The sequence below is a fragment of the Crocuta crocuta genome, unplaced genomic scaffold (genome assembly GCF_008692635.1).
Source record: "Crocuta crocuta isolate KB4526 unplaced genomic scaffold, BGI_CrCroc_1.0 scaffold175, whole genome shotgun sequence".
Classification (NCBI taxonomy): domain Eukaryota; kingdom Metazoa; phylum Chordata; class Mammalia; order Carnivora; family Hyaenidae; genus Crocuta; species Crocuta crocuta.
In genome coordinates this window covers 3999250-4022650 of record NW_027530988.1, presented here as the reverse complement: position 1 = coordinate 4022650, position 23401 = coordinate 3999250, and positions in this window count along the sequence as shown.

Below are 23401 nucleotides of genomic sequence, written 5' to 3'. Positions count from 1 at the left end.
AAATAAATTTTATCTTATGGAAACTCAATTTAGAGATTTATCTCTATCAGTATGGTTAGCAATTTGGGGTAGAAAAAGAGACAGAGAGAGAAACTGATCAGAAAGCATTTGTGAATAATGAACTTGTAGCCAATATAGCAAGCTCTAAGAATTTAGAGTTATGAAAGCTGTGATCCCTGCAAAAGTTTACATTCTTTTTGGGATAGATGGTAATTCATTTCAACACATACTTATTAAGCAGTTATCACCGACCAGGCAAAAATACATCAGGTACTGTTCATCTTTCAGAAGCTCACAGCCAGTCTACGGCCATACCACCCTGAACGCGCCCGATCTCATCAGAAGCTCACAGCCAGCAGGACTGTGGAGCAGAGCATGCCAGTATTTGCACTTCCCTTTCCTGCATGTTTCCTTTCTAGTTTGTAGCACAAAACACTCTTATAGTCATGCTGATGTGGTGCTCAGGCTTTTCTCTTTTTCTCTGGAGCAGTTTCTCCCACTAACACTCCATTATACCTAAGTGCACAGAGAGAGCGCGCGCAGTGGCAATTTTTAGATAAGATTCATGGAGAACTTGAAGAATGAGTTGAGATTACTCAAGAAAAGTGGGAGACCCTACGCTACTGAAAAAGGAAAGCACATGAGTGTCATGGCACATCCCGCTATGCACATGGCCACTTATCAACAGCGTGAGCTGTTAAAATCTGTGCCCATGTGAGGTGCAACTTCTATCCACCAGCCACCAACACCATTTTATACCCATATGAAGACTCTGATGTGTCCCCTCTGCTTAGAGGGCACAGAAGACAAGTCTGACAAAAAGGAATAGAAGGAATTAGCTAAAGATTTTTAATCAAGTTATTAGTGACTTGGTGTTAGATGTAAAGCCCTAGTTCTCTTTCTCCCCCAAAACCTTAAATAAAATTTTATTACTGCTAATGCCTTCTGAGCTTAGATTTATTCTGAAGATTTCATGATGGCAGAATCTGCCCTTAAAGTTGATGCCATCTCAAGAACAGGGGTTCTTCATGGAGCCTAGTCATACACCAGTTATATTGAGTGTTTCCTACTTGTCAGGAACAGTGCTTGGTGCTATAGAAAGATTAATTCTACCTAGGGAAGCAAACATGAACAAATAATAATCATAGCGTTTTGATAAGTGTTAAAAAAAATAGAGGCATATACTGGTGATACGGAAGCACTTAGGAGAGAATGATTAATTTTATCTAGGGAGGTCTTAGAAGGCCTTCCAGATGAGATGACATTTGAGCCAGCTTTTGAAACATAATTGAGAGTTTACCAAAAGGAGAAGCTAGGAATGTCACTTAATAGAAGGGAAAACATACGTGGAGAAAACATTGTGTTTTAGAAGACTGTATACAGATCTGTGAGTTTGAAGCATAGGTTGCATGAGGTTGATGAGGCATGAGCCAAACCATAAAGTCATTGAGAGGAGGCATGTGAGCAAAAATTGTTGGACGGAAGTCCAGGAAAAAGAAATGGAATCAATGGGATCAGTGCATGTAACTTGAACTAAAACCTAAAGAATGAGTCACACTGATATCACAAACAGATCAACCAAGAGAGTCTCAATCTTGTTTTATCACTTCTAGATCTCCTTCAATACTTAATAAGTATTCAGAATAAATGGCTGTATACATGCGACTTGAGTTATTGATTAATTGCCACAAATACCACTAGAAACCTATCCTGGATCTTCAGATGTCCCTCCAACTCTCTAACTACAAGACTTGTAGAAGAAAGTATATTCTAAATAGTTATCAGTATGAAAGAATGTTGGCTGATGCTTCAAAGATGAAAAAGTATCTTAAGATACACATACTCATAATAAGATATATGTGCTATATATATAATATTATTATCTTGAGAAACATATATCTCATATATGTAGATGATATATATCATATATATAAAGATGTGGAAGGAATATACATCATATATATATATGTATATATATATATATACACTAGATTTTAGAAACCTGCTTTGTAGAATATTGAAGGTCACATATTCTACCCCCCATTTTTGCTCTTATTTTAAAGTATAACAAGGCCTAAATCATGAAGCCCACTGAATATACATCCTGCCTTCTACACCCATTAAAAACTTGCTTAAAAAATATGGAGTACCTGCTATGTAACAGGGAAAGATAATACAGTACTGCTTGCTGTTACATGAAGATTCCAGAAAATAATAATAAAATCAGATTATAAAACAGCATGTAAATGTGATCCTACTTTATCAAAATATTCATATATGTATAGGATATTGCTTATGTGTTTTTCCACACACAGTAAGCCAAACTTTGGTTCCATTCAGGAGGCCTTTCACTGTGTCTACCCTGTTTTTCATGCTCTGTAGCTCAAAACCATTTCTTAAAATCAACAGGAAAATAAAAAATGACTAAGCATTAATTACCTTTCTTTATATGCTCTTCAAGTACCAGAAATAATATAGTGCATTAAATCTAAAAACTTCAGAGCCACCTAAGAAGCAACCAATTGTGAATGTAAAATGTCCCTGCACTCAGAAGACACAGGACTGGTTTTCTTAAAGGGATAGATACACCAATCACCTCCTCCCTGCAATGAGATGGGCCCACTTTCTCTAAGAGGTTAGGGCCAGACTTCCAGACTCCATGTTGAAATGGTAGAAGTTTGTCTTCAAGAGGAAATAAATCTCTGTCCTGCTGGCTGCTGTTATCCCAGCTTCAAATCCCATTTCATTTTATCCATTTTAATCGAAACATTTATGTTGTTTATTTTTGCCAGGAAGGTTTGTAATCCCCCTCATTAAGATTTTTAATAGATATTGCGAGTCTTAGAGCAAGAGCCACTAAGAAGCAATTTAAAATAACAACCATGTCAGCCTTATGGGTTGTGTTGGACTGGAGGGAAGAGATAAGAATGTAATATTAATAAACAAGAAAATTTCAACTCCTAACTGTTTTACCATTATTTTAATCCATGTGTTTAACATCCTTTTGTACAAAAACTGTATTAAAGATCTTCAGTATAGTACAAGGTTACACAATTCTGCATAATGTTAAAGAAAATATTGAGTATATTTTTAAAGGTTTATAGTATTTATGTACATTGTGGTGTAGATTAACACAACATCTGAACTGTTTCCCAATAGTATCAGCATCAAGCTTGTCATTTTTGTGTACCACAGCCTGAGGAGACTGTGGAATTAGAGGGCCAGCAGCAGTGAGTGTGATGGAGAAGTATAATCTGCAGGAAAAAAATCACAGGGTATGTCACACGTGCATAAATCCCTTTCAAAAGAGAGGAAGTTGGAAATTTCTTGGAGAATTTTGGAACACTCTGAAGACTCTTTGAAATCAGTACTAAGTCATTTAATTCAGTGAGGTGCCCTAATAGTAAATTCCATGTCAGTATATTAACTAATTTGTAATGAAAGGGTTAACGCTACCTGACATGATAGTGATAGTTTGGGGAGATATGTGTAAAATTAATAAAAACGTGTTCAATTGTATTGTTTACACTTATATTGTTTTATCTTATCAATCAATAGATTGCTTGATTGATTTCAACTCCAATTTGGCATTATTTTAACCCAAGTTGTACCTATCTATCTATGGATCACTTAACCAATTAATCCAAAGGTATATAGATAGAGAGAGAGAGATTGATGGGGTCAGCTTTTCTTTTGTTTGGTCCTAAAAACCTAAGGCCTTTATCTTAGCCCCGCTTTTAGGGAATAATGCGTGACATTAATTACACACATTGTATAAGACCTGATATAAATATCCCTCTTGTTATATTCCTATTTACTAATACCACCAGGCTCTATCCACAGGCTTGTCATTTATTTGTGGAGTCTTTTATCCACACTGAACTGTTCTCAATTGTATACGGTGTACAAACATAAGTAAAGTCAATATCTTAACAAAACTATGAAAAGATGTCTTGCTGGCTTAAAAGGTGAAACACTGAGAGACTGGCATCCTATAGAATCAAGGAGAAGAACGCCCCTTAGAGAATGAGCATAGGTGCCACTGTAGGAAGGAAGCTCCTGAATGAAACACGGTTTCCATTAATGTAATGATGCCATCAATAGACTCTTTGCAACCAGGCCATACTGACTCATACACACCTTCTACTCAAGTACTGGCCCAAATTGTGAATCCCTTGGCCCTACTGAAAGAGAGGCGTGGTTTGTTTTCCACCACTGCATTCATTTGGATTTGCAAAGCTAGCCAGGTTTTCAAGAGCTGACATTTTCTCTGAGTTCTATGCCTGCCCTTTAAGAACCCTGCCACCAGTGGGGGCGGTGCCTCTCCTGTAACATTAACAACAGCAAAAATGATCGCAGCAATACAATTGTGGACCTTTGCAAGGAAATTAGAAACAACTTGATCCAAAGGTTTCCAAATGTTATTTTTTCCTTTTAGCTGTAGAACCCTTTCAATCAAGAACGATTTATTCAGAAGACTAATTAAATCACATAAAGGTAGAGCCACTCTGATGAACCAAGGGACCAGTGTCTTCCCCGAGGATAGCACAAGTCAGAGGGTACAAGAGAGGATCTCCTGAGCCTCTCAGCCTCTCTGCTCCTGCCTCACAGCTGGAGTTCACTGGATGGCTGAATGGTCATTATGTGCTCTCATTTAATAGTTGAAGGAACCAAAGTCCTTGGAGGTGAAGCTCCAAGACGACAGACATGGTAATAGATCTGTGACTCCATCTAAAAAAACAGTGTAGTTTTTGAAAATACAAAAAAAGAAAAACCCTGCATTTTTACAGTGATTTCTAATTTCCCAAGCACTCCTAAGTTGATTTGACTGTATTTCATTTAACTATCACAATCAACCTATGGTCCAGGACAGGTAGATTTTTTTCCTTACCCCAGGTTTATACATGAGAAACTGGGTCTCAAAGAGGTAAAAAGATCTGTCCCATGTGACCTTTCTTGTAAGGAGCAGAGGTGAGGTTAGAATGGGGATCCTCTGGTTCCTTTCTCAGTTTTATCCACTGTGCAATGTCCTCATGATTCATGTAGACAATTTGTCCATAAATACCAAGTAACTAAAGCCAAAGAGGCTATTGTATGCTTTTCAACTTACTTAAGCCTTTAAAATAAAAACAGGAGTAATTAATATTAACAATGAAGCATTAATATTAAGGAGCACCAGGGTTAAGTGGTATATGACCATGCAGAGAGGTACATTGGTCGTGTCTCAGCAAATCTCAATCAATTATGGCTTAGTTCAAAATAACTTGCTAATTTACCCCGAATCTTTTTTCATCATGTATGGAACATATTCAAATACCTAAGGCCCTAAAGAACTTTCTCAAGTGTCAAGCTCCCACAGTTTTTCATTGCTTCTGGTTTCCAATTGCCTTAACTAAAGAGAAAAAACAAAACTACTGAGTTAGAATTAACCTTAGCCTTCATCCGGAGGCTCTCTTGGCAAGGGCCTGGCCAGTAGAACTGACGATGGCAAAGCCTCCACTTCCCTGCAGTCTCGTTCCCTCTCTTCCCCACCTCTGCAACTCCGCTCTCACTTAATTTGATACGGAACCTTGAACGCAGATCCCTGTGCTCTCAGGGTTGAAGCCCAAACAGCTCTCTTCACAATGGTGGATATAATCCACCTCAGTCTCTCCATCCTCCAGATTCTGAAAACATTCTCCTGGGGCGACAGCTAATCTTTCAGAGATTTAAACTTTTTCTTACACAGCTTGACAGAAACCACAAGAGAGAAAAGATTATGGCCACACCATATGTCTGTTTCTCCATGACTGTGTGTGTGCGTGTGTGTATGCGTGTATGTGTGTGTGTGTGTGTGTGTGTGTGTGTGTGTTTTCCCAATGAGGGGGGAGTATATTTTCTCTTTTCAAGGAGAAAGATTCTCCCCTCCCCTTAGGTTTCTAGCCGCTGGATGCTTGCTGATTAATTTAAGTCTACACATAACTGGTTCCCTTATTAATGATTCTGCCAGGTTTCCAGAACATAGCAGGATTAACCTGCTCTGAATACAGACTGTTCTTTTTTAAAGGGACCATTACCTTTTAATAAGAACGTATGAGTATAGCATGACAATACTGTTGTTTATTCATGGAGAAAACCATGAGTTTCTTCAAAACCTTTAAAATATGGCTGCCCACTGAAAGCCAAAGGTAGTAAAACCCCCATATCATGGTACTGATCAGCCATCAATGGGAACAGACTCAGAAATTTCCTAAATGTGTGGCCATGAAATGGGAGTGTCTAAAACTCCAACTAGAGTGACTGGGGAGAATCTCAAGGGGGTGAAGCAAGTCTGAAATGAGACTGTAATTTACTGAAGCACAAATCTAAGCAGTTCCAGTAAACCATGTTTGGAGAAAGACCATATGAACAGCAGGTGGTTTTGAGCCTAACAGAAATTAAAACGAGCGTGAGAGGGAGTGGCAGCTCTCATCCAAGCACTGCCAGAGAGAGAAAGAGTTTGACTACACCCACCGCATGCTCAATGAGAGCACCCAAAGCCTCCTTAAAATTGTGACATCATCAAACTCATTCTCCTGACTCACCACACGAGAGCTTACCACCTAGCTTGCTTTAAGGAAGACGACAGGTGACTCAGGCAGAAACAAAGGATCATTGCATTTGGCATTGTGTGCATGTGCAGGTGGGTGCCCCCAAAATCTAGTGAATGTGAGTCAGCTTCAGATCTCCTCTCGGTGGCTTCCTTGTCCAAGATATCAAGACCAGCAGATTGGAGGAGCTGGATTCCAGCAGATTGTCTAAGTAAATGATACCCATGGGCATCTGAGAGGGCTAGCTGTCCTTCTGTATGCAGGATAGATTTGCTCTTGTCTATCACATGTTTTCTATGTGCCACCCCAAAGGTAACACCTGGTTCAGCATACTGACCTTGCAGAAGTGCCGTGAGAACTAACAGTGTGGGCTCAGGGGCAGCGTGCACAGTTGCTATGTTATCGTCTCACACGGGTTTTCCCTCTTACCCGTCACATGTCAAGAGAACCTCCGAAAGCTTTTAATAGATATCCTAGCTCCTGAGACTTCAAACAAATGACATTTGGATGACATGCGTTATGACAAGAAAAATGTTCTGCCTTTTCTAAGTAATCTGACAGCCCCAAATAAAGTCACACATCTACAAGACACCACAGAGCCACAATCCAAGCGGCCATCTCTAAACTTCATGCAAGGTGAGCCAATTCTCTCACAAAGATGAAACAGACCATTTCCAGCTTCAGAGAGCTTACAATATACAGCAGGGAAACATTGCAAACAACTGATGACTCTTTGCCCTTTGGGATCTCCATAGGATGAGCTGGGTCGAGATCTGATTGTGCTAGGAATGGCTAAGGGGTTGTGGATTCAATTTTTAAAGGGACAGTACATAAGGTACGCTGTTACACCATGCATGTGTAATGCAATCTAACGTTGGAAGTAAACCTTCCGGGTATTGAAAGACAGAGAGAGAGGAAAGACAAAGCAAGGGAATTTTATATTTTATTTTAAGGAAGGGAAAAAATGGGGGATTAAATAATGTCCCCTCAGCTGCTGATGTTCTCCCTGCTGCTATTCTGGACCTGAGAACCCCAACCAAAGAAACTGCAGACTATAAAATGCTACATAGATAACACGTTTGGGAGCTGTCCAGTTCAATCTGTTCCCACCAAATACCATACTGTCCCCAGAGCTGGGATTTCCTCTAAATCCAGGATTTAGCCATGTGTCTCCATGGCAAGCCTGAGGTTCAATTCCAGGAATCGGGTTTGGCCTTCCTCCTAGTGCATTAACAAGAATCTAGAAGAAACCTAGCCCGTCAGCAAGACAAACTCAGAAAAAGACTGGCATTACTATAATATCTTCTGGCAAAGCAAAACTTCCCAAGAAAAGATATTTCAGACTTTGCAAGAAAGCTAAAAATTTAATAAAAAATGAAAAGACCGAGCAGAAAAAACAAAGGTCAGAAATATAATGTTTAAGATCCAACATTTTCACCAAGCACATATTTAAATAAAATGGGGGGGGGGGTACTGGAAAGCTTGGTTCCAACACATTTCAGTGTCTGGTTTTTCTAACATCAAGCTTCTGAGTGACCTCTGATCGTACAAATGGTGTAAAAGTTTAAGGCAAATGACAGATTTTACTTAATGTTTGTCTAGGTAAAGCAACTGACCCTGAAAGTACCTTTCCAAATAAGAAATTTGTTTAACTGTATAGGACTCTGTGCCTCTTTGAAATACGACTGGACTCCTTACTCCTCTGTATCTTGGATATCTTAAGAAAATTAAATTTCTAATGTATTTCCACCAGAGGGCAGTAAATAAAAAACAAACAAACAAACAACCTGTGCCCAGAACACAAGTGCTTCTAAAATTGGTTATAAACAAATTTTATCTTCCCACTAACTTGCATTGTAGATGCAGAGAATTTCAGCACTGAAATGTTTCCTTGATCAATCTCTTCTCCGCCTTTTGGCTGAGATCATGCGTAGTGCAACGTTCATCAGTCCTGGTCTTCTTTAGCATTCTCATTCTCTGCCACTGAAAAGCATGTCCTGAAAACCTATCCCAGAAGGAAATAGGGGAGGCCGCTTTTATAAAATGAGAAAGCTGCCTTCAGCTGTTCTGTCCATTCGCCCAGGGTCTCTCTGGGTCTGGACCTCCACCCCCGCCGGTGAAGGGGCCTGGAGGGCACCAGTAACTGCACGTCTTTGTCGTGGGACAAACACTGCCAAGAGGCCGCAGGAGCACTCCAACAAGAGTTGTGAATGCTAAACAGGAATCCTGCAAGAAAAGGAAGAACAGGGATGCCATCCAGTGGTCAGCCAGTGGCCTTGCCGCCTGTGTGATCCTCAGCACCACCTCCATGGAAAGTGCTAGAATGCAATTCGCAGGCTCTGACTCCTAAAGGTAAAAGGGCCAAAAGCAAATATGATTCTGGTCTGAGCAAACCTCAGCCACACAGCCTACTCTTCTAAGTTGCAAAACGAGAACAAGGGAGAGGAATTGTGCCCGGGACCTGGAAGCTAACGTGAAAAGCCACCTGGCTGACAAGCTCTCAAGTGCAGCCACTTCCATGAGCTTTTTACAGCACTGATTTCTGGGGCCACCAAGACCTTCTGAGTGACAACCTCCAGGGACAAGTCTTGAGAAATGGTGCTGTCTGAAAAAAGATATCTGGGTGATTCTGAGACAGACAGTGTCCCATAGTCCAAAAATGGGCTTAAATTCATTGATTTAATCCATTCTGCTGTCATTAGGCAGGGTTGTGCTTCAGCTCTGCCAGCTCGACATTTCTTTCCTGACTCTAAAATCCTAAACACCTATTCTCGTCATTCATTTCAGCGTCCAAAATCCCAGATCACCAGGGAATTCTCCTTCCTGATCTGAGACCAAGCTCTGCTGCTTGTTGGCTGCATAAGCTAGCCGACCAACCCCTCAGTTTTGCATGAATAAATGGGGTCATGACAGTACTTACCTGGTAGACTTGTTGGGGAAAGTAAAGAGCACAGAGCAATAGCTGTCCCTTAGTATGCACTAAAATACTTGTTATTAGTATCATTTATTATTGCTCTGTTCTGGCTGCTCTTTTGGCTTATTTTCATTTGCTTGATCCCAAAGGATATACTGATCCTGCTATGCCTAGGACTTGCTGTCCAGCTAGCTGTCTTACCTGTCTGCCCCAACCATCCCCAGGCCTGTACAGCCCTTGTTGATATTGACAGATTCGCCTATAGGCAAAGTCTAACCCATTTTCTGAGCTAATAGTGATCACGGCAGGAGCTCCAGTGCCCTGGCAACAGATATATGAAACGAACAGAAACATTTCTTGATAACCTACTATGTGCCTAGTGCAACGCAAGACACATTATATATATTTTCTCATTTAATTGTCTCGGTGATACTCCAAGGTAGGCATTAAGCTCCCTAATTTACAGAGGAGAAAACAGAGTCTTAAAGAAATAACATGAAGTGGCACACTTCCCTAGGTGCCTCCAAAGGCTAGGAAATGAATTGCTCCCAGTGATCAGCTCTGGGCACACCTACCCAGTCTCTGTCTCTAACTGCAGTTGAGGCTTGTGTGTCCAGGGGTTCTGTCCAGCACCCAGGCCCTCTTAGCACAGCTGACTGGCCTTATCTGGGATACCTGGTCTATCACCTACAAATCTTTCCCTAGGAAGCTGAATTCTGTTTCCTACATCCCTTGGTCCTGGCCTATGCACTGATCTGATAGACAGGAAATGGGCCTGACCTCAAGAATCACTCACCGCTGCTGCCCCTCTGGCCGTATGCCTCCCTCAAATGCAGAAGAGCTGGTGGAAGCAAGCCCACATTTGCCAAGGCTCATTGACACCATACATTCAGCTACTGGCTGCCTTTCCCAAGACCAGGTCTACTATTGTCTCCAATTTCCCCAGCAATCTATTCTTTCCAGCTTCCAATTTTTCTTAACTTCCTACCGCACGAAGTTGCCGAGGCCCCAGGATCCCTCACACCTGAGCCTGTGCTAATGATGCCATTTCCAGCATGCTGTGGCAAGAAATGCCTGCAAACCCACCAGCATTACAGAATGGAAGAATAAGAGTCAGGGTGAGGGTGAGGGCCAATACAAAGTGCAAGAAAACTGGAAAATAGTGAATCCTGCTACTATGTTTTACAAAGTACTCAAGCTCCCTTGTACTTGGGAAATATATATAAACATGACTGTAAACATAGGAAACAAGTGACAATGCTAGATGTCCTGTCAAATAGGAAGACAATCAAGACATAATCCTTTTTCCTAAGGAATTACATTTTGAGATAAAAGCACACAATTTGAAGTGTTAATATTAACACGTGACAATATATGTTAAGGACCAGATGAAGAATACGTTCAGTGTGTACTGTAGAATTTGATAAGATTTGGCACAGCCTGTGGGGATCATAGGCAGCTTCCCAGGAAAAGCAGCCCTTGTGCTGGGCAATGTATGATGAGTAGAAATTATTTAAGTGGTGAAGCTATGGGATGGTCCACCAGGGTTTGCCAGAGAAAGGACCAGAATAGATGCAATGGAGGTGGAGGCCACAGAAAGCACCTGGGTAATAGGATCGCACATGGAAGGTTGGGGCTGGACTGTGGACCAAGGTGAATGTGAGACTGAAGAGTTCAGAGTTAATCCTCTAGACAAGAAGATCCTCATGGGACTTTTGAGAAGGGAATGATATGGCAAAAGTGTGTGTGGGGAAAATTTATGTGGCAACAGCTAGTAAGGGCCTTGGAGGATATCCCAGGGGTGTGGGTGCTCTGGTTCAGCATTTCCTAACATGTATCTTAATATGTTCTTTGGAATGTAAGTGGGAGAGAAATTAATCAAAGATATTTCGAAGTCCAATAAAATAAAGCAAGAAAAGTAAATTAAACCAAGTAAAATGGGTGTCTTTTTTTGTTTTTGTTTTTGTTTTTGTTTTTGCAGATCTTCTCAGAGCCTTTTATGTTAAGGCTCTGAAGGAGATATAAAATGTAGCATTTCCGAAACTTAGTTGCCTACTGAGCCACTTTCCCCAGTGAAGCTCATAAGAAAGAATAAGAACAGCATTCTGAGACACAAACTCTGCATGATGGAGGGTGGCCTGAAGCAAATGACAGATGTTGTCATTTTAAAGAAGATATCTCAGATCTCTGCTCTAAGTTGTGGGGATTAGAGAAGAATACAGAAATGGAGAGACATCTATAGCCTTCCATTCCCTCACTTTAAATGCTTTGGTGTCATTCTTGACTCCTGTCTTTCTCTCAAATGATATATCCAATCCATCAGCAACACCTGATGAATCTACCTTCAAAGTTCTTTCCAGAATCTGACAACTTTTCATCACCTTCCTGGCTACAAAACCACTATCATCCTTCTAACTGGTCTCCTCCTTCCATCCCTATACCCCAAAAGTTTATTCTTTAACAGAGAAATCAAACTGCTCATTTTGAACATTAATCAGATCATATCGCTCCTCTGTTCAAAACCCTATAATGGCTCCCATCTCACCCAGAGTAAAAGCCAAAGTCCTGACAATGGCCTTAAAACCCAGCATGCCCTCTATCCCAACCTGTGTCACCTTTCACTTCATTTCTGCTATTTCCTCCCCCTTTAATTCCCCTTTCTGTTCCTTGATCATCCAGAAACACCCCTAACTCAGAGATTTGGGCTTACTGTTCCCTCCACTTGAATTCTGACCTTTTTTCTTTCTTAACTTTTTCTTTCTTTCTTTCTTTTTTTTACTGTCTGTCCACTGCTCTTAGGAATATATGCCCCAATAGGATAGGGATCTCCCCTATTTTGTTTTATCCCTATTGCCAAGCATAGAAGACGAGCTATACGTGCTGAACTAGCTAATTAAATTCCAACATGAATGCTGTGCATTGGAGAAGGCATTATCTATATTTTGTAGATAAAGAAATTGAGAGTCAGAGATGATTTGTGATTTGTGCAAGAGTGCGAGGTAACACGTGGTTAATTTACCATTTTCTAATTTTCAGATTAGAATCTAGGTCTCTTGGCTCTTCAGCTACACAATAATCTCACAGAGCTACGGAAACAGAAAAATAGCTTTAAGCAAATTAAAATGGCTAAATTCATAGATTACGATAGGATTCTGCTATTTTGAAGGGGAAAAAAGCATCATGGGCTAAATATCATCCATTTCCTTTGGCTCTTTAGGACTGTTCAATATAAAATTTAACTTACATTCTATATAATATGTCAAGCAAAAAAACAAACTGGGGATAAACACAGAGAGGAATATAAACATGTCTTAGTGAAACCTCACTTTACAGAAGTCTACCACAAGTGCTAGTCTAGAGGACTCCTGCTTACATTGTACACGTCCTAAAGCACTCTTTGTGACCCTCAAAAAGGTGTGATATCTATGTTGGCAAGACCTAAGAGGGCAAAAAATGAAAACTGTTGTGAAAACAGACAAGCAACAATTTTTACATCATGTATCTATGAAAAACAGCAACCAAGCAGCCCAGTGTTCCAGTACATCCATCAGGGCATAAGGCGTGAGCCAGCGCTGGGAAAGAGGAGAACTATGGTCTTCTTCTACTAAAGGGCACAAAAATTCTTCTCTAAACTGGACTTGTTGCCACCCCAACACCCTTGGGGTATTTCTGTAGGAACTCTGTACACATTAGGCTAGAAATAACTGGAGTTACTTTTCAACTTATCTGCAATGCCCTGCTATACTATCCTGACCCCAGGGATACTGCAGGAACTGATTTTCCCCAAGGGGAAAATAAAATAGGAGTTGAGGAAATGGGAGGAAGAAGAGTGGGAATAAAAGCACTCAAATCAGAAGACCAGAAATAAAGGGAGTCTGTATCAGATAAGACAGTTGTTCTAGACCAATGGTTCTCAGGCATTAGAATGTATCAGAAGCACCTGCAGAGCTTGTGAAAAAACACATACACACAAATTGTTGAGTTCCAATTTCCCAAATGATGCTGATGTTGCTGGCAGGGAATTACATTATGGGAATCACTGTTTTAGATGTACCATGTCCCTAAATTGGACTCCATTTTGGGAAAAAAAATGGAACAGGAAACCTATAATCCTCTATAATGAAATCTCATAGAATCTTAAAATGTTAGAACTTGAAAGGTCCTTATGGGGGCCCCATATGGAGAGGAAATAGAGGTCCAGACAAGTTACTTAATGTGCCCAAGGTCATGTTTCTCAAACTGCAGATTCACACCCTCCTCTGGATTATAAAATCAATATAGAATAGAATGACCAAGAAAAAAAAAGAGAGAAGGATCAAATTATAAAAATGAGGAATGAATGTGTGGATGTCAATACTGACCTTTCAGAAATAAAAATGATCCAAAGGAAATATTATGAATAATTGTAAGCCAACAAATTAGATAACCTCAATGAAATAGGCAAATTCCTAGAAAGTTACAAACCAGACTCAAGACAAAAGTAAATCTGAATATACTATTACAAATAATGGGATTGAATTAATAATCACAAACTTGCTCCAAAAAAAAAAAAAAGGCCCAGATGGTTTTATTGGTCAACTCTACCAAATGTTTATTTATTTTTAATTTTTTAAAGTATATTTATTTATTTTGAGAGAGACAGAGACAGTGCATGTGGGGGAAGGGCAGAAAGAATCCCAAGCAGGCTTCATGCTGTCAGCACAGAGCCAAAGGTGGGGCTCGAACTCATGAAACTGTGAGATCATGACCTGAGCCAAAACCAAGTGTCAGACACTCAATCAGCTGAGCCACCCAGGTGCCCCATGAACTCTACCAAGTATTTAAAGAAAAAATAACACCAATACACAAATTCTTCCAAACAATGACAACACTTCTCAAGTATGAGGCTAATATTACTCTGATACCAAAACCAAAGACGTCACTAGAAAAACAAACTGCAGAGCAATATCCTTTATAAATACAGACATTACAGTCCTCAACAAAATACGAACAAAACCATATTTATCAACATATAACAAAAGATTATACACTGTGATCAGAGGTTTATTCCAGGAATACAAGTTTGGCTTAACATATGAAAATCAATATATCCAAGGGTTCCTAGGTGGCTCAGCTGGTTAAGTGTCCAACTCTCAATTTCCACTCAGGTCATGATCTCACAGTTCATGGGATCAAGCCCCACGTTGGGCTACATGCTGACTACCTAGAGCTTGCTTGGGATTCTCCCTCTCCCTCTCTCTCTCTGGCCCTCCCCCACTCACATTCTCTCCTTCTCTCTCTCAAAATAAATAAACTTAAAAGAAAAGAAAAGAAATTCAATACACCACAGTGATAGAATAAGGGACAAAACATGCATAATCATTTTAAAAGATTCATAAATAAAAGTTTAACAAAATCTATATTTTAATTTTACCATTTCATGCTAAAAAAAAAAACACTCAACAAAGTAGTAATAGAAAGGAATTTCTTCAACCTGATAAAGGATCTTGAGGAAAAACCCTCAGGTAACATCATACTTAATGGTGAAAGGCTGAATGCTTTTCCCTAAGATCTAGAAGAGAAAAGGATGTCTTCTCCTGCCGCTTCCATCCAACATTATACTGAAAGTTTTAGCCAGGAAGATTAGACAAGAAAAGGAAACAAAAGGCAACCATATTGAAAAATAAAGAATAAAACTGTCATTACTAATATATGAATTGAAAATCCTAAGGACTACATATGTACACCCCCCCACACACACACACACAAAACAATTAAAACTAATATGTGAGTTCAAGAAGGCTGCAGGATATAAGATCAATATAAAAATCAATTGTACCTGTATTCAATTCTATTGTATTTCTATACACTATACAGTAGCAATAGCCAATCCAAAAATGAAATCAAGAAAGCAATAGCATCTAAAAGAATACTTAAGGGGCACCTGGGTGGTTCAGTCGGTTAGGCTTCAGACTTCGGCTCAGGTCACAATCTCATGGTTCATGAGTTCGAGCCCTGAGTCAGGCTCTGTGCTGACAGCTCAGAGTCTGGAGCCTGCTTCAGATTCTGTGTCTCCTTCTCTCTCTCTGCTCCTCTCCTGTTTGTGCTCTCTCTCAGAAATGAATAAACATTAAAATAAATAAATAAATAAATAAATAAAAGAATACTTAGGTATGAAATTAACAAAAGACTTGTACACTGAAAATAGTGAAGCTTTGCTGAAAGAAATTAAAGAATGTCTAAATAAATATAAAGAAAGGCATTCAAAGTTTGTAGACTGAAAAATTTAATATTACTAAGAAGACAATATTTCCCAAGTTGATCTACAGATTCACTAAAATGCTTCTCAAAATCCAGAGGGCTTTTTTGCAGAAGTTGAGAAACAGATTCTAAAACTTATGTGCTAACATGTTTCAACCCAAAACAAGACAAAAACTTTATTATCAGAATTTCTTCCCATCAAACCTATGAATTTATTAAGATAGTGGATACAGACTGAAACTCTTGGTGCATCTTCCTATTTCAGATATATTCTCTTTGATGTTAGAACCACAGAGTTAAGATAACAATGAAGTATTGGTACCATGGTGACAGAACATAGCATGATAGAAATATAAAGATAAAAACTTTATTCCTGAAACTGTGGAGAAGGAAGCTAACTCTCTTCCTGTTGGAAGGCAAAAAAGTGCCTTTGAAGGTGAAGTTTGCCCGAGAGCACATGTGTGACCTGAAGATTTGCAGGAAAGGAAAAAAAGACAAATAACTCTTTCCATCTATAGTTGGCTGTGACTGCAAAGTAAATCTGCATGGTAGACAGACCTTTAAACCACCCAGCTCCAACTGGAGGGTCTCAAACAGCTCCACTCACTATCTGTGGATTTGCATGTGTGAGTCTACTGACAAAGCTGTAGACTTTGGTGAAGTCTTGACTTGATTTTACCTTCCCAAAGAAGAAAAGCATGAAACTGTTCCGGGATTCTCCTACTTATCTCAGTCATGAATCAAAAGTTTTCGCAGGTAGACAAAGTTGATTTCACTTTTAATTCTGTCACTTACTGAGTAATTTTTTAATCTCTAAACTGAAAATAATATCTGTAGATTGTGGTGATTAAATTGAAATGTGATCTTTTCGCTTGCTTCTTGGAGTAATTTTCAAGGTGGACAACATTATCCTAATTTTTTTAATGAAAAACTAATCAGATGCATTTATCACTTGAAGATTTATGTACCTTCCTATTTATAAGAGTGCTTTGCAATATTGCTGTCCGGATTCAGAGCAAATTCTTCCACCATTTGGGTTTCTCGTTCATTTATAAGGGAAGGAAGGAATGCATAGGAAAGCGGTAATATTAGAAAGTTGCATTCCTATATCTTGGGCTGACTGTACAGTTTATTCTCTTCTCTGAAAACTTTTCCCAGCTCCCTCTCTAAACTTGAAATTAACAGGAAAGCCAGTGGCACAAACAATAGCAGTGCCTACTTCTACTAGTTGTACATACTGGCCTAACACTCTGAGCAAAACACCAAGGGATTTACTCCAGTGTTTCAATCATTCAAAATGCCATATTTCTGAAATGTCTATTGTTTTGCTTCTTGCTTTTTTTCTTCTTCAACCCCATGAATTACATTATTATATGTTCTCTTCGTTGTACTGATCAGTATGCAAAGAAATTCATTTATTTACTCAATGAATTGAAAATATCAAGAGCTTGGTTCATAACACTGTAAAATCTCAAAACTTTCTACGTTGTCCATGTAACAGCTAGAATGAAAATAGATTTTTAACTTATATTTGGGCTTTCATTTCAGTCTTCAATAGACTGATAATACATTTTTAACTTGTATGTGGGCTTTCATTTCAGTCTTCAATCTTTTATACATAACATGCTTTGAAAAGGAAACCGTTGGGGTGCCTGGGTAGCTCAGTCAGTAAGTGTCCAACTTCTGCTCAGGTCATGATCTCACTGTTCGAGGATTTGAGTCCTGCATAGGGCTCGTGCTGGCAGTTCAGAGCCTGGAGCCTACTTTGGATTCTGTGTCTCCCCCTCTCTCTCTGCTCCTCCCCTACTCACACTCTGTCTCTCTCTCAAAAAATAAACGTTTTAAAAAATTAGAAAAGAAAGCCATTATTTGGTATGGAAGCTTTTCCTTTTCAACAGGGAAAAAATTAGGGGAAATAAATCCCAGCTGAGCAATTCCACTCATTTTCCTAGATGAAGGTAACTAAAATACATAACACTTTTTTATTTTCTAATTAACAGCTATAGAGCTGGTTTCAGGAAACTGTGCATAAATAGTCCATAAAAAGTAAAAGGTCCAACAACAACATGCAAAGATAGTAATTAAAACAGAGGGAAAAAGACCTATTATAAATTACACTACACTTGAGGCTATAAAAAAATCTTTTTAATTAACTGAAAGAATGAGGCAAACAACCTCTGAGCTTTTATAACTGACTACTGAACTTTGGAGACAACACAATGATTTTTTTTTTATGTGTCATAGAAGTTGAATACCACTAATCATTAGCTCAACGAGTGAGGATTATCCTTAACAAATTACTAAAAATATTATCACTGAAGATTCTAGAGTTTGTACTGCTTCTCTATAGCTCACCTATTATAGAAGAATCCAGAAACATCTACTGTAAAAGCCAGGCTTTTTCTAAGGAACAAAGTAGTTGGTGCAAACTTATTTGAAAGTCAAAATAGAAAAATCCAATACTACAGACATTAAACCCAAACATGTATATGCCTATTTTCTCTGTTACAGGAGAAGCAATTTATTTTAGAAGTAGTTTCCTGGAAACTCTAGACTTCAAAGTCTGTTGCCAACTTCATTTGTGTTTTTTGGGGTGACTTCCACCTTGGGCACTCTCTCGGGTGTTCTGACCCATCACATTAGCAGGATGATGGTAAAATCATTACCAATATGTTATCAGATCTTTTAAAAATCCTATCACATGCTTATAGCATGGTAATGGTGATATGTTATGTTGAGTTCAAACGCCTTTTCAAAATCTATGGTTGGTTTTGAGCTTAAAAATTGCAGAATGAACATCAGTGCTAGGTTGGGAAATCATTTGTTTGATACTGCTGAATAGAATGATTCAAGATGGGGGAAAGAAGCTAATTCTCAGGAACATGGCCTATAAATTAATCCAATTAGATGTGTCGAGCAAAATTAGAAATGGTTTTAGATCTCCCATTTTGCTCCTCTTATTTACTATTTCTCCCCTTAGGGCTTCTTCTTTTTTCTTCTCTCTCTTTTTTTTTAATGACATGTATCACTTCAACAACTTACTCTTCCTAACATAAAAGAAATGAAGAAATATGATTTCTAAGTATGTTAATTCTATTAAAGAAAAAGAAACTTAAAAATCTGAGGCCTAAGAGCAAACTACTGGAGTAGAAAGCTCTCAGCTGACTAGAAGCAACCCTACAAAGACAAAGGGCATTATTTAGGAATTAATAAGGTCTGGCCTTCACTCTAGGTCAACACAATTTAGTCCTCATAATACCTGACTCCATTACCATTGGCTATGCCCACTGCTCCCTTCCCCTTATTATCAATCATGAGCACCAGTTACAGAATAAGGCAGCTCAAGGTCACATTGAAGGATGGTTCTTGAGACCGAAGTGGAGTTCTAAGTAGGGCCTCTAGATGGCACTCTTTCTTATCAGTAGTCTGAGTGAACAGTTTTCTTTTCTATCTCCACAACAAATGACTAAAATTGGTCCTCTCGTCTTATATTTTGATACAATTGCCCTATGCCATCTTAGAAGAAAGCTGGGTGCTTACATAACACATTAGTTAACATTTACCAGCATCAAGTTATGCTCTTGTCTTAAAAAATTCCTGTATCAGTTCCTGCCGGTGTTCTATTGACCCTGCATAGCCAGTATTCCACCAGGTGGAAGTGTTTGTTTCAGATCCAGTCAGTCCCTATTTCCCACTTTGGACCCTACTTCCAGTGTCACTAAGGTAACGAAAGAAGAGGGAAGTCCGCATCTCCAGCCTCCACTAAGGCTTGCTCCTTACACTCCTTACCACTCGGCTACAGCTGCGTGGGGATCCTATTATCTGTGCTTAGGAGCAGAAGCTGGACACAGGTGAAGGGACGTTGGCTTTCCCACCAACCCAGGACTGTGTCTGTAAGTGATGGGTCGGGGGTCTGGGAAAAAACCCTTGTTATCCCGTCACTAACAGCATTAGGGATGCTTCTATGAAGCTCACAACTGGCCTCAACGTCATTGCAGCTTTCCCACCACACCCAATATTTCCTGGCAAAATAGGCAATATCCCCCGGAAACTACTCTCCCCTCCTACTTTCCTCCACTCCCAACATGCACATGTGCACACAACTCGCGTGCATGCATACACACACACACACACTGACACACACACACACACACACAGTGTTCTCAGGAAACCAAGTTCCTTGTCCATGCTTTTTAGAGGAACCCATTTCAGCTCTGTGGGCCTGGGCACAATCAGGATGCGGTTATGAAAACCATGAAATATCGACATTTCTGAGGGTAGGTTGTAGAGTAAAACACTGAAGAGTTTATGGAATTCCTTTCTTTCATGCTTCAATTATATTTAGTGAGCACGCTTTTTAATATCTGGGGATTTTCAAGAATTCATAGTTCTGTGTAACTATAGGTATTTCAGAGAGTGACAAAGACTAAAAACCAGTGTTCCATTCAAATTTATTCTCTCTCATTTTACCTTATTTCAGCTCCAACTTCCTGGTCTGTCTAGGGGCTTCCTACTTTCTAACGGTGGGTCTAGCCATGGGTTTGCAGACTGACCCCATATGACCAGGGGGCTCTGGCAACTACAACACAGGTTGACTTTTAAGACTCTTAAGAAAACACAGAAAAATCTCTCATTAACTCTTTGTCCTCAAACCAAAGACTCTTGTGCTTCTTTGCAGTTATGAATTCTTATAAACATTCAGTCCTACCACATTTATATTCCCAATAGCTTATCTTGCTGAGACATAAAGCAATGAAGGTCATAGGTGCTATACATAAAAATCTAGTTATATAAGTTGTACTAAATAATTTAAATGGACCATTTAACTAATCCTGGATTTTCTCCACAAAGCCAAAGGTCTTATTTTGTTTAGTTCATATCTCCTTCCTTTTTTACACAGAAAATTCTTCCTTAGGACTCAGGAATGGGAAGAAAACAACTATACCTTGCAAGTTTACTCAGAAACATTGTAAGCCTATCATTTTCCCAAATATTGTTTAAATGTTTAGAGCTCCGTAAAACTCAAGCATCACTGGATGAATTCTATAAACATCACCAAATGCGATTTTTCTAGAAAGAAAGCTGCTAAATTTTTAAGACACAAGATTAAACCTCCAGATGGCCTTTTCTGAAGTGCAAGTACTAATTGGGTTTCCATGTCCTTGTCTGACACTCTAGTCTATCTGAAGTATCTCTTTCTAGAACAGAGTCTGGGAAACCAAAGTTCACCAAAGGCCCAGGAGAAGGACAGATAAATAAAACAGACCATGTGCTTTTGATTTATGGGAGCTTGGGGCCCCCTATTAGCCCATTTATTTCCAAACAAGTCTCCTCCAATCTGACAAAATGCCTAAAAATCTACCTCTAAAAGATTTCGTCTCTTGGCTCTAAAAGACCTATTTGTCTAGCTCCCCAACCATATCCAAATGTCCCTGGGAAAGGTACAATATCCAGGATTTATTAGCAACACCTGCATTCCCTTAACTGCCTTAGATGAAGTGTCAAGGAAGGAAACAGCAGTGCAGAGAAGTTACGAGGCTTGCCTAAGACTACACAGTTTGTAGGTGACTAAATCCATGTAGCGCTTAGGACTGAGACTTCGGAAGGAGCCGTAAAACCAACTCTGTTCCCATTCTTCTCTCTTCTCTGGGCTGTGGACAGGGCAGAGAAGTATATGGCTCAAAGAGCTACTAGTATTTTCTCAGGGCAAGAGCTTCAGAAAGGAGGCAGGGCACAAAGACAACTCACTTCCATGGTCAGGAAGCTCTGGTGACTTGGTTTGCAGAAGAAAAGCCATGTGCACTCATTTCAGGAATGCCCAATTCCAACCCATGAGAGGAAGAAAAAGCTCAAGGTCAAATCCATTTGGAAAAGGCTTCTTAATGTATCTCTTTTGGAAGACTTTTGGTGACTATCAGCATATAAGAACAGTCCACTTGTAACATCATTTAATCTAGTTCCCAAACTACTTGATCAAAGGATGCAATTTTTCCAAACATTTATTAACATCTCCCTAAAAGAGTTCAGGAAATACTGCTTTAGTGGAAATTACAAGAACTTTGTTTCCTCTTGTTGCCCTGCAGTGGCCACACAACCCAGAACAGAGCTCTGGGAAACCCTTATTCCTGGCAGAAGTTATTTGCATGCATTTTCTACCAGAAGGCACAATCAGAAAAGGCTTTTAGCACTGGGAACACCTTTTCATTAAGGGCACTAACAATTATAGAGAAAAATCTGTTGAGGGTCAAAGGGAAGTAAAACCCAAAACTCTCTCTTTTCCACCTGCAGTTCTTTCCTTTTTTAAAGATTCCCCTGAGTACCCTCTTTGCTAGGGAAGTTTTCTTCCAACCCTCAGGCAGAGTTAATCCTTCATTCTCTTCTCTCACAGCCAGAGTTCCTGTTTTTTATTGTAGTACTTGATATTCTTGCATTGAAGTATCTGCTTACAGGCCTGATTCTCTCAATAACCTAAGGGCAGTTCAAGGCCATGGACGATGAAGTATGTTATCTTCTTAGCTCCACCACCTGCAGCCTCTGAGATGTGGAAATGTTCATAAAGTTCTGTGACAGGCTTAACATAATGAGTCAACAAATTCACTAAATTGATTTGATTGAGGCATGGAAAACAATACCCCATTAAATGAGTAATCATTAATACTTAATGTATTTATTATGGCCATTTAATTTTTCAAGTGGGGAAAGAAGAGGAAGAAAGAAAGAAGAAGGACATAAAGAATCAGAGATGATACAACAACCAGTAGTATGAAAAATCGTAGGGAAGAAAAATAGAAACAAGAATGAAAACAGAAAAACTGTACAAAAATGCAGGGAAAGTTATAGGTGGAAAGAGAAATAAAGCAAAAAAATAGCTAAAGTGGGAAATTTGGTGAGAAAAATACACAAAAGGAAGAAAATTCAACATGTTCATTTTTTATTTTAAGTTTATTTATTTATTTTGGGAGAGAGAATGCACGCGCGCACACGCACACGAGAGGGAGAGGGGCAGAGAGAGAGAAGGAGAGAAGGAGAATCTCAAGCAGGCTCTATACTGTCAGCACAAGACCAATGTGGGGCTTGACCTCATAAACTACAAGATCATGACCTTAGCCAAAATCAAGGTCAGAAGCTCCACTGACTGACCCACCCAGGTGCCCCAGAAAATTCAACACTTTTGAAGTGTTAATGCAAAAGTCTACAGTTCAACTTACTGTCATCTCTTAGCATAGACCCTGACTATTATTCCTGGTTACTATTTATGACTATTAACCAAGATATTATTCACAACTATACCAAGGTTTGTTTTTTTTTTTATCCTTTGACCTGCTGATTTTTCACTTTGAAGGTCCAATCAGTTCAGCCATAATTGCTGCCATTATAACTATTACTTTGTGGAAGAGAATTCACAAGTCTGAATTTTTGTTCTTTTAATCTACTGGGTAAGATTGGCCCAGCCAATTGAAAGTATCATGGTTTGCCAATTCTTAAGAACCTTCAAAAAAAATTTACTAATAAGCTATTTAAATGGAAACAAATGGAATTGCAATAAATGTTTGAATTGCAAACATATAAAGGTTTTATTTAACTATTTCAATTGATTTCTAAGCATAGGCTTTTAAAAAATAGCAGAGGGTTTTTTTTTTGGGCCTGGTTTTCTTTTTTGTGAGATTTTCCTTCCCTT